This window comes from Canis lupus, chromosome 3 (assembly GCF_048164855.1).
Source record: "Canis lupus baileyi chromosome 3, mCanLup2.hap1, whole genome shotgun sequence".
NCBI classification, from domain to species: Eukaryota; Metazoa; Chordata; class Mammalia; order Carnivora; family Canidae; genus Canis; species Canis lupus.
In genome coordinates this window covers 14,273,132-14,287,003 of record NC_132840.1, presented here as the reverse complement: position 1 = coordinate 14,287,003, position 13,872 = coordinate 14,273,132, and the positions used below count along the sequence as shown (strand labels likewise).

General features: G+C 37.1%; 1 protein-coding gene across 1 annotated transcript in view; it reads right to left on the bottom strand.

Moving 5' to 3' along the window:
- CNTNAP4 (contactin associated protein family member 4) overlaps positions 1-13,872 on the bottom strand; it is a 241,907-nt gene that overhangs the window by 173,777 nt on the left and 54,258 nt on the right. The gene's annotated exons all lie outside the window — the stretch shown is intronic.

The following is a 13,872-nucleotide window of genomic DNA, read 5'->3' as shown; positions in this document are numbered from 1 at the left end:
GGTACTACTGATATGCAAATTAAGCTAGATCATTAACGAGGTACACCAATAAAGTAATGGAAATTCAGATGCTCCTGGGCTTTACCACGTTAAATTGGCCACAGGGAATCCAGAGATTCCCCACAGGGTTTTAAGCTGTTCGGCTCTGCAGATGCACGTGGTCTAAGTATGTGATGGAGTGTTATGCTTGTTCTAATTTTAAAACAAACGCTAAAGAGTAATGTGGAAGATGCAAACTTAGAGGTAAAGGTACAGGTATATAGATATAGATACAGAAATGGGCAGAACACGGCAACTCTGGTAGTGGTAGTCTGTGGGGACAAGCAGGAACAGGAGTGAGAGGAAATGAAAGCTGACGTTAGATTAACCAGCCGTATGGCCATCACCAAAGCAACTAGCTTTCTGGAGCCACGCTGTTTTCATATTTACTTTTTACAAAAGAAAAAAAATGAGAGCTAACTCCAGCCAACCGTGAACTCTAAATCACTATAAAATAAAAGAATTCCTTATTTTGTTTATTAACCAAATCTCTTAGCTGTCCATCAAGTATTATTCATCCTTAATGATTTTTTTTATATTTAATTTATTTATTCACAAGCAACAGAGAGAGAGAGACAGAGAGTCAGAGACACAGGCAGAGGGAGAAGCAGGCTCCATGCAGGGAGCCCGACGTGGGACTCGATCCCGGGTCTCCAGGATCACGCCCTGGGCTGAAGGCGGCGCTAAACCGCTGAGCCACCCGGGCTGCCCTTAATGATGTTTTTAATATGCCCGTATGTTCGCCATTGCAGTAGACCAACACCTACAGACCAAAGACCATCTCTTCATAACCCCATCTATTCAATGGTTGACACTTAACCCACAAAACAAAAACAAGAGTCCTGTCCGCTCGGGCTCGGCTCATTTTCTTCCTATTTCACCCTCCTTTTTCTCCAGCTGTGGCCTTATCATTGAGACTTGGCATAATAAAGTGTCATAAGTCTATCCAAACAAAAACATTTGCTTACTCTTCATATCATAGCCTGAAACCTCACATTTAAAACTGAAAATCCTCCCCATTGATGGGATTTTTAAATTAAATGTTGTAGTACTGCTCTAAGAATTAATTAAAAAAAAAACATATTATAGTGCCTATTGATTTCTCTCACACAAAGCAAACATGTGGATACATGGTAGTTGTTACTTTTTAAATTATAAAACAATTATTACTACTATTGACTCCTAATAAAGATTTATGATCACAGCACTAAATTCAGCTTTAAAAATACTTAGTTCCCAAATGACTACAAATACAGCATCTCTTGTATCTGTTGCCTACCACTTTTAAACATCAGTTTCCCAGGGAACTTGCTTCTCTAAAATATGTTGCTGTGAATCATAAGGAAAGAAAAGCAAACTACAAATTGTCTAGTGCCTATTGTGTATTAAACACTCTACTAGAAATTTTATGCATCATATTAAGCTTAATTACTAAAATTATCTAGTGAAATGAAATGTTCTAACATCTCTTCTTTTCAAATAAAACTTTAAAAAAAGATTTACAGAAGCTAAGTAAGTTTTCCTAATATTATGCAAATTAAATTTTCCTGATGTTATAAAAATCATTTTAGTGTAGGTAAGAAATTACTTATTTTAGAAATAATGTAAATCTCTGTGAGGATCTCATTTAAAAAGTCACTTCCTGGGATGCCTGGGTGGCTCAACGGTTGAGCATCTGCCTTCGGCTCAGGTCGTGATCCCAGGGTCCTGGGATCAAGTCCTGCATCGCGTTTGCCACAGGGAGCCTGCTTCTCCCTCCGCCTATGTCTCTGCCTCTCTCTTTCTGTGTCTCTCGTGAATAAATAAATAAAATCTTTAAAAAAAAGAAAAAGTCACTTCCTTTTCAGGTTTTTACCCCTAAAATAATTATACAACTATAATTGCCCATAGTGGTTAATTTTATTCCAAGAATATATCCAAATAATTTATTCAATATTTAAATATTAATAACTGACTGGTTGAATTATATTTAAGATTCATAAATCCCATTTGCCAGCTATCAATAATATTTAGCTCTGCTCATGGAGATACATCTTATAATTTCAGAAAAGTGAAAGAAAAATTGAAGAAAATAATACTCTAGGTTGAAGCCTTAAAATAGAGAAAAAAAATCACCTTTATCCCCTACTGATATTAAAAATGGCATGATTGCCATTCCTAATGGTTATCAGTGAGATGATGTGTTATAGAGTTTGTTAACTTTGTAAAGGTACAAACTGCTTGGAAAGAAGGAGTCATACTTCTTTCCCAGTATTTAAAGTGTAGAAGGACACAAATGTTCAAGGATGCAAAGCACAGTACACATAGTTGAATGACATACCATTAGGCCATCTACATTTTAAGACATGATTGGCTTAATTAAAATTGTCATAAGAAAGTTTCCCTCTAAGATAATTACTTTTTTCAACTAGATTTCCCCCAAGAGTCTAAGTTTGCCCAATCATTTTGATCCCGACATTAAATTACAATAATGTAAGGAAACAAAAGGAACAGTGTGCCAATATTTGTTTGCTTCCCTTAAATGGTTTGCAGTGTTCCCGGGCCACCAATTAGGACTCTTAACAACTTTGTGTCATTACCAGTATTGTTTCTTCTGCCCAGAAAAAAACACGACACTATTGATGCTGTGCAAATTGCAGGTCTTTTACCACAGAACACTCTGGAATCTTGGCATTGCCTTCCCTGGTCCTAGGGACTCTCACACGGATGATCACCTGAGCCAGGCCGGTGGAGCAATCCAGTATTCTGTTGGAACTATTGAAGAAGAGACCCTTTTTTTCTGCTGAGAAAGCTGAAAGAATAGGATTCAGGCATCAAACTGCAGAAGCTATATTTGTGGAAAGCCTTCCTGAGTGAAGCCAATATAGAACGAAGCAGAGGTGGGAAATGAGGTGAGACCAAGTTCTGCTGGCACAGTCAGCACCCCTGAGTCCAGCTGTGCCTGCAGGCCATTCCCTGTGCCTTCCAGTTCTATGAGCCAGGAGGTCACCCCTTCACTTGTGCTGAGCCTGCTCGGGGCCACTGCTTCAGCAATTCTCCTCTCTCTCCTGCTTCATTATATTTTTTCTCTTTAATGCTTTAATGGATCATTCTCCTGGATGTACAAGCATGCTGTTATTTTCCCCATTTTTTTAAAAAAAGCTTCTCTTGACTCCACTGTACTTTTTTTCCTGCTTTTTACATTGTCATTCTTCGAGTAAGATGTCCACACTCACATTCTGCAATTTCTCTCATGTCATTCTTGCTCAAGCCAACTACAAGGAGCCTTTCACTTTGTACCACTCAACTGAACCTGCTCTCATGGAGATGACCAAAGAACTCTATGTTACTAAATCGAACGCTCAGATTTCAGCCTTCCTACCACCTGGCCTACCGAAGACATTTGAATATTTTGGCTCCTCCCAATGCTTCAGTATACTTTGTTTACTCAGCTTCCACAAAAGCTCCTTCTCTTAATTTTCTTCCCAGCTTAGTGGTTGCTCTTCCTCAGTCCCCACTGCTGGTTCCGTTACCTCTTCTCACTTTTGTGGGTTGAGATGGTCCAGGTCTCAGTTCGTTGCAGTTTCTTTTCTGTCTCCATGCACCCATTTGTAATCTCTCTTGGCCTCCTGGATTTAAATATTACCCATGTGCCAATAATTCCCTGGTTTATACCTCCACCCCACACCTCTTTCCTGAATTTCAGACTTGTATATTCAACTCTCTCCGCCCCTTGATATCTGTAACATTTTCTAAACCAAAACCTGGTTCTTCCCCCTAATCCTACTCTGTTCCCACCCTTCCCTGGCCCAGTTTATGACAATTCCATCCTTCTAGTTTCTCAGAACAGCAACAACAAAGAAGTCATTTTTGACTCCTCTCTTTTTTACCATATTACCAAACTAACAGAAAATGCTATTGGTGCTGCTCACCTCTCCAGAATCTATTTCCCCATCTTCACCAGCACTCCTTTGGCTCAAGCCACAGGATTTTACCCTGCATTCTTGCAAAAGCCACCGAAGAATCTCTCTGCTTCTGCCTTAGCTCACTGAGACTCCATTCCCCATGCAACAGATTTAAAATCCCTGTGTTCAAAACACTGCAGTAACTCTCAATCGTATGTACAGTGAAAGACGAAGTCATCACTATATGGCCCACAGAGTCCTATTTGATCTGCCCCCATATATGACTCCCACACATGTCTGCCTGATCCTCTTCACCCCTTCAGCAGCAAGGGTCTTCTTCGAGGTCCTCTGAGCAAACACCAGCCATTCTCCTACCTCCCATCCCCTGCTCTGTGAAGCGATCCTGTCTCCCTGGAGTGCTCTTCTTTGAGATACACTGGGTTAATAATACCCTGCCACTTTGAAGTCTTCACTCAGATCCGATCCTTCCTGTAAAGGCCTGTATCCCCTGACTCCCTTGCTACAATTCCTCCCACCCAGCAATCCTGTTCTTATTTGTCTTACCCAAAACCACTTTTTCATTTTTTTTTGACAGAAACTGACATCTTTACACAAAGTATGTGATTTTCCTATTTATTATATTTATTGTTTCTCCTTTACCTTGCCCTATTAGAATGTAAGCTCAATGAATGTAAGCTCAATGAAGCCAAGAGTCTTTGCCTGTTTTATTCACTGATAAATCCTAAGTGTCTAGCACATGGCCCAATGTACAGTGGATACTTATTAAATGTGTACTGCATAAGGAAATGAAATAAATCTGTAGCCATATAGATATAATAAGATTATGTAAATTCATATGTCAAACTAGTGGCAAAGCAAGAACTTGAGACTGACTAAATAAAGGCACACTTTTCTTTGAAGTAACGTATTTTCAATGAAGTTCTCAAAGAGAAAGCTCAAGCTCTTGGCTGAGACACACACACACACACACACACACACACACACAACCAATTGCCCCAAAGTTATATAGCTTAATCACTTGTAAACTACATTTCCTAGATATATTTATGGCTTTGTTTTTTGATTTTTGATACTGTGAAAAAAATGCTTTTCACTTCATTTCCCCAGAGAGGCTCTAAATTAATCATACCTCACTCAGTTCTCTGAGGTTTTAGTTCTTTGCTTGTTGATCCGTTTTTCCCTCACAGCAAATTGGCAGACTGACTTTCCATCCCACTTCTTGTATTGCCAGTGCAAACATTTCTGAAATCTTTAATAATTCAGTGGATTGAAAAGTAAATATTTACACCCTTTCTCTGTTTGGGCATTTTGATTTGTATATTTGATTTGCAAATTTTGTGACAGCCAAATTTACTCTGGAAAGCTGGAAAAAAGTTGTAAAAACAATAAATTCTGAGCCAGTAAGTTTTATTTCACTCAAATTAGTCATTTCAGAAAACTGACTTTTAGCACATGATGTCTAGAAATTCAAATGATAATCAGGACTTGCTCATGTTTTGCTTTCTAAACCCATTACGATGCCTTGCTAAAAGTTTCGATTTAGATCTATTGCAGTGAGGCAGGTCATTTCAGTAAATGACATCATGCATCAGAAAGAGCACACTGACAATATCCCAGAGGTTTAAAAACCATTTTTTGCTTCCGTACCTTCCTTTTTTTTTTTTTTTATCTTCCTTAGCCAGACAGAGATGATAAGCTGTCATGAGCCAAATGTTCTCATATCACTCCTTCTGGGTCAACAAACTGAAGTCACTCTCTTGTACCAACAGACATCATTTCCACATAATGACTGGAAAAGGCAGCGTTACCAGAGCATAGTATATCAAAAAGGTAAAAAGTGCAAAACCAAACCCAAGCCTTTGACTGATTAAATCATTTAATGCTTTCTCAGTTTGTAAAAATGTGAAGACCTATCAAGATAATATCATATTTCCAATTAAGGAGATATGCTTACCTCTAGGCTTACGTATTTGTTGAGTTTAGTCTTAAATATACATACTTTATTAAATTCCATGATTTATTCCTTCTTTTTAGTGTTATCTCATTGTGGGAACTTTGATTTTTATAGACAACAGGAAAAACTGCTAGTGATGCTTGTGACCATGAAAGCCTTGATGTTTCCCTCAGCTTGATTAAACTTTAGACAGGCTCCTTCCTGAGTATAGGTCCCCAATTTCCCTTTTCTTAGAGCATTTAATTTAGGAAACTTGCAACTGTAAATTATTTCTCTGCCCCTTGAGATATAAATCTTCATCAAGCCTCTTTCCAGGCTTACAATCTGAGAACGTCTTTCTAAAGGATCTGAGTCATCCCTTGATATGCAGTCATCAAGAAAGATAGTGCCTCATTTCCCAGTCTCTGTGGGAGGGTAGGAGCCTAATTTCCATAATCACCAATTAGCAAACACAAATGCCTAATCGCATTGACCAACTCCCCCCCCCCCATGTTCTTCAGTACTTTTCTACTGGCTCAGCTCAGTGCTTAAAAACTCTCCTACCCTTTGTCTCAAGAGAGTTGAGTTCAATCTCTCTCCCCTATTGCAATAGTCTTGACCCTCATTACTGTAGTATTGAATAAAGTCTTCCTGGTCTGTTTGCCCAACCCAGTATAATTATTCTTCGGGTTTTTTTTTTTAATTTTTATTTATTATTGAATTTGACATACAATATTATATTAGTTTCTTGAATAAACAAGAGTGATTCAACAGTTCTATACATTATCAATGCTCATCACAATAAACAGAGTCATCATCTGTCACCAATGTTAAGATGTTATTGACTATATTCCCTCTGCTGTACTTTTCATCTCCATGACCTTTTTCTTTAAGATTTACTTATTTATTTGAGAGAGAAAGCACAATGCATGTGAGTGAGGGGAGGGGCAGAGGGAGAGAATTTTCAAGCAGACTGCCTGCTGAGCACAGAGTCCCATCTCATGATCTGAGCCAACACTAAGAGTTGGACACTTAACTAACTGAGCCACCCAGGGACCCCACCACTCTCCATGACTTACTTATTTGGTAACTGGAAGTTCACACTAGTGCAAGTTGTCTTTGGCAGAAGGTAACTGTGGATTTTTTAATTGGAACAATGTGTTTTCCATATTTCTCTCTAATGTATTATATTCCCCAGAAACCATTCAAAGTCCAGGAGAAGAGGACAAAGACCAAGGCTTAGAAGTGAATTAGAGTCTGACTAGAAGCTCACCAGAGGGATTCATTATGGTAGTGACATTTTGCAAGGACTACTGCATATCTGTCTGTTCCATCTATTAACCAAAGAATTGTCACAACCAGCTGCAGGGAATCTCAATAGCAACAAGAAGTGTCATGGGGTCACTCCGGCAAAAGAGAATGGCCTATGACAAGAAAATAGTCAAGGGATAGACTGGCCACTAAGATTGACGGTACATGTCAACAAACATGTAGGGTTAGGACCAACCCAACCACACGCAGCAGATACTGCTGACCTGGGACACAAGGATCCAACCAATGATCTTGTGGTAAACACCAACACAACAACCAACACATGCCAGGGAGTCCCTAATTCAGCTATGCCATGTCTCATCTGAGTTCCTCAAATACCAACCACCATTTTGGAAAGAATTAGAGAAAATATGAGGAAATCAGGAAATCTGAGCATTTATCTGGAAGGGACTGACACAACCAAAGGAGGCTACTTTACCCAGTAGGTGCCAGGGAGCTTGAGGTGACCTGATATATGGGCACATATGGGAAATAGTCTCTAAACTGAAAAGCAAATAGGATCTCCCCACCTGAAATATCAGAAAGGGAGACAGAACATAAAGACTCCTAACTCTGGGAAACCAACTAGGGGTGGTGGAAGGGGAGGAGGGCGGGGGTTGGGGGTGAATGGGTGACGGGCACTGAGGGGGGCACTTGACGGGATGAGCACTGGGTGTTATTCTGTATGTTGGTAAATTGAACACCAATAAAAAATAAATTTATTATTTAAAAAAAAGGATCTCCCCACCTTAATACTCACAGGTGCTCAAGTGTTAACAATACTGAAAAATATGTGGTGTTTCCATGTTATTACTCAACTAACATCACCTGCAAACTCAGAGACTAGAAACTGGCTGAGAAAATAAGACTGATTAGTGATTAATGTACTGTAGTATCTTTATGAGTATTTTGTTTATGTGCTTAATATCCCCAAACTTCTGATTATGCATTTTATACAAATTATGATTTTATAAAACTCGATGTGGATTGTGAAGAACAATCCTATTTGCATGTGTAGATGGGTGGTCAACCAGAATCCATGCTTCTATCTGATTCAAAAAATACTGTCATGTGTGGAGCAGATTCTGTACTCTAGAGCAGAATTGATCCACATTCATTGAGCATCATAGTGATGATGGGTACAAACTAGACAGAGAAGGAAAAATAAATTATATATATATCAATATATATATACATATATGTATATGTGTACTGTATATATGTACATACTATATATGTATATATTGATATACACACACACACATACACACATGCTTTTAATAGATATAATGTTCTACAATAGCGTGGGGGAGTAGGATACAAATAGAATTTAGTATCTGAAGCCAGCAAGTACAATATTTCCCCGTGCACACATTCAATTCTAGAAATGCTTTCCAGTTGCAGACCCTTTTGCTACACAAATGAATTGCTTCCTCTAACATCCAAGCACCCTAGCCAGCTCCATCTGGCTCCTGGCCTATGTACAAATAGAGGAGCACACAAGAGTTATGTTTTCATGAAAAATACAGAGAAAAAAATATGATATTATGGGTTTTATGTCAAAAATGTGAGACCTTACCACTAATTTTGCCAGTACTCGACATACATTTGGATTTTCTGAGTTATGCTCAATTATCACATGTTTTAAAAGATCTCCTTACAGTTTTATATAGAACAAATCAAGCTTCGATATATTTAATTTGGGGATATTATGCTAAAATAGTGAAGAATACAAACAGATGCAAGTGTAACAAACCATTGGTGGTGATTTTTCCAATCAAGCACTTTTATTTATTAATCTGATTTTAACCTATGGTTATAATCTTGCTCTTTTGTCACTGTATCTCCTAAACTGAGAAATAAATAACTTCTAAAATTATATGCCACTAATTATTCTGCATTAGAAAGAGCAGATACATATTTCCTTGGCTTCACCGAGATAGAAATCTTCTCAGTCTGAGAGAGCATGATCGAGTCTGTCAGGATGCCAAAGTTAGGGAAGTGCAGGCAGAAGAGGAAAAAGCACATCATCTTGCTCTGTTTATCTCCATCTTATTTCTATTTGTAATGCATAATGGAAAGTTCTAAATTGTCCCTTTTGATAAAAAGAAAGTCTCACAAAGCAACCTCATTTCCACTCAAACCAGTGAGGCCTTTCATACGATTGTCAGGCCACCTATCATAGTTCATGGCTCCCAATGTATATTGATCCATTGAGTCATAATAAAGCAATGCTTCCAGCTGGGAATGAGAGTTAATGCAAACATTTTCTGGATCAGAAAAGACGGACAAAAAAAATAGGTCATGCTTCTGCCTAGCCAATTTCAAATTGCTTCTGGCGATACTGTGAATCTCATCCACACCCCTGCGTTTTCCACACACTCTGTTACTACCAAGGAGAATGGAAGCAACTGAAAAACAGCACCCTAGCAGAGCAGTTCAATGCTCATGATGACAGCTACCGTAATTGCAAAATGCAAATCTTTTGACAAGCACAATGGAAAATCAATTCTAGCCTGGATTATTATACTGCAATTGTTATTGCTCTTGTTATTTTCTTTTCTGAAGATAAAAAAATTAATAAAGATCAATTTGGAAAATACCTTCAGAGCTCAGAATTTTGCATTTTCATTTAAAAAAATTACCACAAAAGAAAAAAATTTAAATTGTTAATAAAAATGAATGAATGAATAAATATATATATACATACATACATACATACAAATACAGAAAGAAAACAGGCAGAAGAAAACTTTTGGAGGTGATGAATAAGTTTATGGCCTTGATTATGGTGATGGTTTCATGGATGTATTTTTTAAATTTTTTTATTTGAATATAATTGACACACAATGTTACATTAGTTTCAGGTGGACAACATGGTGATCCAGCATTATTTCTATATGTTATGCTGTGTTCACCACAAGCGCAGCTACCTCTGTCCCCATACAACGCTATTACAGTACCACTGACTATATTCCCTGTGCTGTATTTTTTACCCCCGTGAGTTTTTCATCCCACAACTGGAAGCCCCTACCTCCCACATCCTTTCACCCATTTTGCCCATCCATCCATCCCTTCCCTCTGGCAGCCATCAGTTTGTTCTCTGTACTTATAGGTTTAATTCTTCTTTTTGTTTGTTTACTCATTTGTTTAGTTTTTTAGATTCTACATATGAGTGAAATCATGGTATTTGTCTTTCTCAGTATGACTTATTTCATTTAGCATAATAATATCTGCTAGGTACATCCATGTTGTCACAAATGGCAAGACTTCATCCTTTTTTATGGATGCATAAAATTCTGTTTCCCACAATGGCTGCACCAGTTTACATTCCAACCAACAGTGCCCAAGGGTTCCTTTTTCTCCATGTCCTCACTAATATTTGTAATTTCTTGTCTTTTTTATTTTAGCCATTCTCACAGGTGTGAGGTGATTATCTCATTGTAGTTTTGATTTGCATTTCCCTGATGATTAGTGATGTTGAGCATCTTATGATGTGTCTTTTGGGCACCTTTATGTCTTCTTTGGAAAAATGTCTATTCAGGTCCTCTGCCCAGTTTTTAATCAGATTGTTTGTTTTTGTTTTTTTGGTGTTGAGCTATATTAATTTTTTATATATTTTGGATATTAACCCCTTAATAGATATATCATTTGCAAATATCTTCTCCCATTCGGTATGCTGCCTTTCTGTATTATCAATGGTTTCTTTCACTGTGTAAAAGCTTCTTATTTTGATGTAGTCTCAATAGTTTATTTTTGCTTTTGTTTCCCTTGCCTCAGGAGCCATATCTAGAAAAATGTTCCTAAAACTAATGTCAAGGAAATTACTGCCTATGCTGTCTTCTAGGACTTTTATGGCTTCAGGTCTCACATTTAGATCTTTAATTTTGAGTTTATTTTTGTGTAGGTTGTTAGAAAGTGGTCCAGTTTCATTCTTTTATAGGTAGCAGGCTAGTTTTCCTAGTATCATTTATTGAAGAGTCTGTCTTTTTCCCCCATTATATATTCTTATCTCTTTTGTATAGATTTATTGGCCATATAATTTTAAGTTCATTTCTGGGCTCTCTATTCTATTCTACTGATCTAAGTGTCTATTTGGGTACCAATATTATATTGTTTCGATTACTATACCATTGTAGCATATCTTTAAATTTGGAATTGTGGTATCTCCAGCCTTGCCCTTGTTTCTCACAACTGCTTTGGCTGTTCAGGGACTTTTGTGGTTCCACATAAACTGTAGTATCATTTGTTCTAGATCTGTAAAATGATGTTGCTATTTTGATATGGACTAGATTGAATCTGTAGACTGTTTTGGGTACTATAGACCATGGGTGTATTTTTATCCTCAAATTCATCATGTTGTATCCCAAACTCATCATGTTGTAAACATTGAATACATACAGGTTTTTGTCTATCAATTATACCTCAAAATGGCTTATAAAAATTAGCAATTTGCCAATTTAGGAAATACGAATGTAATATTTCCAGAGTCAAGTTGGCTCAATAGTCAACCATAAATGCCAGCAACTTTGTATTTCTATTTAAAGGCACTGATTTTAAGTAATCAAAACTACCAACAAAGAAAACTCCAGGACCAAATGGCTTCACAGGTAAGTTATACCAAACATTTAAAGAAGAGTTAATACCTATTCTACTCAAGCTATTCTAAAAAATAGAAGCAGGAAAACTCCCACATTCATTCCATGAAGCCAGTATCATTCTAATATCAAAACCAGATAAAGGGGCACCTGGATGGCTTAGTCAGTTTAGCATCTGCCTTCAGCTCAGGTCATGATCCCAGGGTCCTGGGATCAAGTACCGTGTAGAGCTCCCTCCTCTGTGAGGAGTCTGCTTCTGCCTCTGCCTCTCTCTCTCATAAATAAATAAATAAATAAATAAATAAATAAATAAATAAATAATAAACCCAAACAGATAAAAAACAAATGAAAAAAAAAGACACCCACCCAAAAAAACTATAGGCCAACGCTTCTGATAAATATAGATGCAAAAATCCTCAACAAAATGCTAGCAAACCAAATCCAACAATACATTTTAAAAAATTATTCACCATGATCAACTGGGATTTATTCCTGGGATACAATGCTGGCTCATTATTCACAAATCAATCAACATGATACAGCACATCAGTAAGAGAAAGGATAAAAACCATATGATCACTTCAATAGATGCAGAAATACCACTGGATAAAGTATAACATCCATTCATGATAAAAAAAAAAAAAACCCTCAACAAAGTAGACTTAGAGGAAACATACCTCAACATAATAAAAGCCATATATGAAAAACCCACAGCGAACACCATACTTAATGGGGAAAAACTGAGAGCTTCACCCCTAAGGTCAAGAACAAGACAAGGATGTCCACTCTTACCACTTTTATTCAACACAGTACTAGAAGTCCTAGCCACAGCAATTAAACAACAAAAAGAAATAAAAGGTGTCCAAATCAGTAAGGAATAAGTAAAACTTCCACTATTTGCAGATAACATGATGCTATATATAGAAAACCCAAAAGACTCCACCAAAAAACTACTAGAACTGATCAATGAATTCATTAAAATTGTAGGATACAGAATCAATGTGCAGAGATCTGTTGCATTTCTATACACTATTAATGAAGAAGAAGAGAAATTAAGAAAACAATACCATTTACAATTGTGCCAAAAACAGTAAGATACCTAGTAATAAGTCTAACCAAAGAGGTGAAAGATCTGTACTCTGAATACTGTAAAACACTAATGAAAGAAATGGAAGATGACATAAAGAAACAGACATTCTATGCTCATGGACTGCATGAACAAATATTATTAAAATGTCTTTACTACTCAAAGCAATCTACATATTTAATGCAATCTCTATCAAAATATCAACAGCATGGGGCACCCAGATGGGTTAGTTAGTTAAGCCTTTGACACTTGATTTTGGCTCAGCTCATGATCTCAGGTTTGTAAAATTGAGCATGGACCCCACTTAAGATTCTCTCTCCTCCTCTCCTTCTGCCCCTTTCCACCCCTGACTCATGCACACACACACACTCTCTCTCTCTCTAAAAAGAGAAAAGAAAAGAAAAGCTAGAGATACTGCAATTCTAGACTTCAAGTTATATTACAAAACTGTAGTAGTCAAAACATTATGGTATTGGCACAAAAATAGACACATATATCAATGGAATACAATAGAAAACCCAGAAATGAACCCAAAACTATATGGTCAAAAATCTTTGACAAAGAAGGAAAGAATATCAAAAGGGAAAAAATCTTTTCAACAGATGGGTTGGGAAAACTGGCCAGCAACATGCAAAAGAATGAGACTGGACCACTTTCTTACATCATATACAAAAATAAATTCAAAATGGATTAAAGACTTAATATGAGACCTGAAGCCATAAAAATCCTAGAGGAGAGCACAGGCAGTAATTACCCTGACATGAGCCATAGAAACATTTTTCTAGATATGTTTCCTGAGGCAAGAGAAATAAAAGCAAAAATAATCTACTGGGACTACATCAAAATAAAAAGCTTCTGCATAGTGAAGAAAATAATCAACAAACTAAAAGGCAACCTGCTGAATGGGAGACAATAACTGCAAATGACATATATAATAAAGGGTTGGTACTCAAAATATATAAAGAACTTACACAACTTAACACTCCCAAAAATGAATAA